Below are 5,833 nucleotides of genomic sequence, written 5' to 3' on the forward strand. Positions count from 1 at the left end.
GATGGTGTTGGGAGGTCAATAAATGAGTGGTTAATGATTTTTATTAGTGGGTGTGTTTTGGGGATATTTGTCATTAAGGGTTTCTGTAGTTGAATTACAATGATGATTTTTCATGGCATTAGTCTTGGTTTGTGTCCATGTAGAAATTATGACATATTCTATGTATTTGTTGAGTTATTATGTTTGTGTTAGGTTTTGTAGGGTTTTCTTCAAAGCCTTCTCCTATTTATGGTGGTTTTGGGTTGGTTGTTAGTGGTGGGGTTGATTGCGGGTTGATTTTAAATTTTGGTGGTTCTTTTTTAGGTTTGATAGTATTTTTAGTTTATTTGGGTGGAATGATAGTAGTATTTGGTTATATGACAGCAATGGCTACTGAGGATTATCCTGAGATGTGGGGGTCTAATGTGGTTATTTAGGGTGCTTTAATGTTAGGTTCATTTGTAGAGTTGGTTTTTTTGGTTTTATTAGTGAAGAATGATGAAGTGGATGTATTAGTGGGTATTTATAATACAAATGATTGGGTTATTTATAGTGGTGAGGGGGTAGAATATATTAATAAAGATGTCATGGGTGTTGCAGCTGTTTATAGTTATGGAAGTTGATTAATAGTATTGGCTGGTTGATCTTTATTTGTAAGTATTTTTATTGTTCTTGGATTACTCATGGTAATTAGATGATAATTGTTAATGCCAAGGCTATAGATAGTAGGAAGGATAAGAAGTATAATAATAATAATAATAAAAGATTATTCCTTTTTGGTTAGATACGGTGATAGAGGCTTTAATCTGCATGTTGGCTATTAATTTGGGTGTGATCTCTTCTATTCAGATTATGTCTAAGAGGGTTGATGCTGCTTTTTGGCTAAGTGTTAGTGTGTTTTTGGGTGAGGTCCAATGTATAATGGTTGGGAAGAATCCAAGTATGGTGGAAAATGATTTGGTATTGGAGTTTGGGTTTAATTTTTGGTTGTAGGTTATGTTGTTGAGTTCTATTGCGATAGTGAATCCTAGGATAGTGACTCCTAAGGCTATGAGTTTTAGGTATAGTGGTATAGTGAGTGTGGGGTTATTTATAGGGGTGATGTTATTTGAGATAATAAACCCAGCGAAAATGCTTCCTACGAGTAATCGTTTAATGGAGTTTATAAGTTGTGGGTTGTTTTCGTTGATGTAGATGTATGGGTAGAATTGAGGTTGTCCTAGGAGGGCAAAAAAGATGATTCGTGTGCTGTATACATCTGTAAGGGAGGTTGAGACAAGTGTAATTAGTAGGACTCAGGTGTTGGTGTATGACATGTTGGCAGATTCGACGATAAGGTCTTTGGAGTAAAGTCCTGTTAGGAAAGGTATGCCTGTGAGTGCTAGACTTCCTACTGTTAAAGAGGAAGTTGTGAATTGTATAGCTTTAGCTAATCCACCTATTTTGCAGATGTCTTGCTCATCATGGAGGCTATGAATAATAGATCCTCAGCATATAAATAGTATTGCTTTGAAGAATGCATGATTGCAGATGTGAAGAAACGATAGGTAGGGTTGGTTGAGTCCAAGGGTAACTATTATTAGGCCTAGTTGACTGGAAGTTGAGAATGTGATGATTTTTTTAATATCGTTCTGTGTTAGGGTGCAGATTGCTGTGAAGAGGGTTGTGATAGCTCCTAGGCACAGCATGGTTGATATAATTAGTTGATTAGATTCTAGGAGGGGATGAAATTAGATTAGAAGGAAGATTCCTGCTATGACTATTGTGCTTGAGTAGAATAGGGCTGATACTTGTGTTGGACCTTCTATGGCTGAGGGGAGTCATGGGTAGAGTCCAGATTGGGCTGATTTTCCAGTGGCAGCTAGTAGTAGGCCTAATAGGGGGGTTGTTGTTATTTTAGGGTCTATGAATAGTTGTTGTAGATCCCATGAGTTAGAGTAGATTAAAAATCATGCTATTGATAGGATAAATCTGATGTCTCCAATTCGGTTGTATAGGATTGCTTGTAGTGTGGAGGTGTTGGCGTCGGTGCATCTGTATCATCATCCGATAAGGAGATACTATATGATGCCCACTCCTTCCCATCCGACGAAAAGTTGGATTAGGTTATTTGCTGTGACTAGGATTTGTATAGTGATGAGGAAAAATAGTAGGTATTTAAGGAATTGGTTGATGTTGGGATCAGAGTGTATGTATCATAGGGAGAATTCTATGATTGATCATGTTACAAATAGAGCTACTGGCATGAATAGTAGTGAGCAATAGTCTAGTTTGAGGCTGAATGAGAGTTTAGTGGTGTGGACGGTGAGCCAGTGTCAGTTGGATACTATGGTTTCGTTACCTAGGTGGATGAATATGATTATGGGTATTATGGTGAATGCTAGTTTAACTGAGGTTTTAATATATTCAGGGTAATTTTTATTTTTGTAAAAGTCTGTTAGGGATATTAGGATGGGGTATATAAGGATAATGAATATTATGATTGTGGATGAGGTTAATACATTTATTACTTTTATTTGGAGTTGCACCAATTTTTTGGTTCCTAAGACCAATGGATAGCTACCATCCTTTAAAAGTAAGAAAGCCATATTTTTAGGTATGGTGGCGTGAGTTAGCAGTTCTTGCATACTTTCTTGGTAAATAAGAAAATTTTATTTTCTGATTCTAGATTCACAATCTAGTGTTTTTGTTAAACTATATTTACAGAATATTGTGCCGAGAATGATTTTTGGATTTAAAGATAGGAGGAGTAGGGGGAGTAGGTGGAGGAGGACTGAGGAGTTTTCTCGTGTGAATGATGAATGTTATTTATGTGGTAGGTAGTTTTGCCTGGTTGAGTAGTGGTTAGTATGTATAGGGTGTATAAGGCTGTGATGAGTGTATTGGCTCCTATAAGAAGAATGGTAAAATTAGATCATGAGAATGAGGAGGACCAACCAGCCCATTAGTCACCCAGACATTGAGTATTTCATGGATGGCAACAGCTTTGTCTGAAAAGACACTTGTTTTGCCAGATATGCAGTAGTGACTCTGGATGCTGTCATTAAAAACATGACCACTGCCAGTCGGGACCTCTAACTCAGGAAAAAATGTGTTAAAATGGACAGAAAATTCTAAAATTACTAGAAGCTGTATGGGCCCCTAAACAAGTAGCAGTCATGTACTGCCAAGGGCACTAGAAGGGGGAGACAACAGCTGTTCAGGGAAATTGAAAGGCTGATAGGAAAGTCAAGCGCGCAGCCCTCACAGGAGGATAAAACTTGACCCTTCTGGCTGCCTTGTTCCTGTGTCCCTTATCTGACTGGGATCCACACTATACTTCACAAGAACAGGCTGAGTTTGAAAATGAAGGAAGAAACTTTCTACCAGATGGATGGTGGAAGTTTACTGATGGCTGCATTGCCACACCTGAGTCACTGCCTCCCACACTTGTCAAACATTTCCATGAAGAAACCTACTCAGGGAAAATAGCTCTGATGACAACCTTGGCCCAGTATTTTTATGTCCCAAAGCTGTCCAACATAAGTAAGACAGTACATAAAAGGTGCAGTCTGTGTGCCAGAAACAATCTCCAATATTTGCTGGTGTTTGCCTGCACCTTCTCAGGATAGGTGGAAGCCTTCCCCATTCAGACTGAGAAAGCCATGTGCCTGTTAAAGAAAATCATCCCTCGATTCAGAATACCTGTTTCTATTGGGTCAGACAATGGGCCAGCCTTTGTGACTGAGGTGGTACAGTTAATGGCTAAGAGATTAAAAAATAACTTAAAAGTTGCATATAGCCTACTGCCCCCAGAGTTCAGGAAAAATAAAATGTACACAGGACTCTAAAAACTGCAATTAAAGAAACTATGCCAGGAGACCCACCTACTATGGGATCAGTTACTGCCCGTAGCCTTGCTTAGGATTAGGTCTAGCCCCACCAAACCAAATGGATGTGTCTCTCCCTGTTTAAAATTATTTTTGGGCATCCACCCCCTTTAGTCAAGGGCTTGTGAGGGGACCTTAAGAAAACAGGTGACCTCACCCTGAGACAACAGATACAGGTCCTCTGTTGACCCTCTCAAAAATCAATGACTGGGTAAGATGGAAACTCCCCATTAGCCTGACAACTACCACACACCCTTATAAACCAGGCAATGCTGTTTGGGTAAAGGTAAAATGTTCAACTGCTAAAGCCCGGCTGGAGGGACTCTTTTGTTGTTTTTTCCACCCCCACACAGTTCAAGTAGCAGAGATCATTCCTTGGATCCACCACAGCCGAGTGAAGCCAGCTTCCCTCAATGGAGTGCATCCCTGACCCAGCCTCACCATGCAAGAGCACCCTCCCTGGACAGGACCCCGCTTCCCAGGAGACAACAGGAGACCATGGACAATGAGACATCAGCCCTGCTCTGGTCACTTTGGAAGCTGAGTAGTCCATGTACAGCAGAAGCTTGAAGAGTCTCCCATCTCACGTTTGAGGATGAGTCCATTCTGTGTATTCTTCTTGCTAATCTTGCTCAGCTCTCTACCTGGGGACCACCAGGCTTTGGACTGTGACTCATGCATGCACACGACCTGAGCAGGGAGTGCTGTTACCAAAACTCTGGTTTTCTACACTTACTATTCTTGTGAGGCACCATTGCTGGGTCATGCATCCACAGCCATACCACCTACTCAGTGTACTCTCATGATGGTCAGAATATCTGTTTTAACCACATCTATCACCCTCGGGAGCAATGGCCAGAGGTTCAAAGCTTCACCAGCCCTGAAAAGCTCATTGCCCACACCCAGGTTAATGACCCCAACAATCTATGTCCATATACTTTGATGTGTGTGCCGCAATAGCCAAAACACCAGGCCTTAGAGCAACTGTGGGGGGCTAGCCTGGGAAAAGACCTATAGATTAAATGACAAGCATATATGCCCAAACGAGGACAGTGGGACATCTGGTTGTGCATCCTATGAACAACTCTACTGCCCTAGGGTTATAAAAAGTGAACAACTTGGCTAAAAGGGGAGGTCCATACCTCACATGAAACTGCTGCTCTTTTACTAAAAAGGGAAGCAAACCCTGACTACACTCTTGGTGCCTGTAACCCTATAAATTTCACTATTTTCAACCTCAATGAAACAGTCTGGGAAGTTAAAAAAAAAGTTTGACATTGTAATCTATAAAAAGTTATCATTTTCAACTCATCATGATCACTTATGAGAGCTCCTCATACCAAGTCTTTCATTGCTTTTACAAGGGGATAGATACAAAGTGAGTTTCCAATCTCAGTTAAAACAAAAAACCTGTTCCTCTCACTAGCTGAGTCCAAAGCACAAACTCTGAGTGTAACTTCGTGTTATGTTTGTAGAGGAACAAATATGACAGCCCATTGGCCATGGGAGGCAAAAGAGCTAAACCCACAGGAGCCCTTTAAGGAAACCATTCCCCCAGCCACGGGGAGAGCATTTGGCTCCTGAAAACCTCTATTATTGGGAATTACTGTACCACCCATCCAAGAGGCCAATTCTCCACCCCAGTAGGGAATTGATTTGCTTGGACAAAAGTTTTACAATGACACTACTCAGGAGACTCAGTGGTCTGGGGCTCCCAGTCACATGGAGCCCCAACTTCATCCACTGGCTACTTCCCTACAATAGCCTGGAATAATCTCAATCTGAGTAGCTACTGTTTGCAGATTAATGACAAGATGAAAAAGCTTGCCCACATCCCTCTGCAGACCTGAAAGGGACAGAGCCCCAGTGATCTGTTGGGGGGGTTAATTCTCAACCCTAGATGGATTCAAGACCTTAATGGGCACAACATCCCTTATTTTAATAGCATGCCTGATATTACCCTGCTTAATCCCCCTGGTACTGCG

The 5,833-nt window shown here is 41.1% G+C and overlaps 1 pseudogene; it reads right to left on the reverse strand.

Moving 5' to 3' along the window:
• Positions 1 to 669: 669 nt before the first annotated feature.
• On the reverse strand, positions 670 to 2,567 carry LOC109682832 (NADH-ubiquinone oxidoreductase chain 5-like; annotated as a pseudogene).
• Between the last annotated feature and the right edge of the window lie 3,266 nt (positions 2,568 to 5,833).

The sequence above is a fragment of the Castor canadensis genome, chromosome 17 (genome assembly GCF_047511655.1).
Source record: "Castor canadensis chromosome 17, mCasCan1.hap1v2, whole genome shotgun sequence".
Classification (NCBI taxonomy): Eukaryota; Metazoa; Chordata; class Mammalia; order Rodentia; family Castoridae; genus Castor; species Castor canadensis.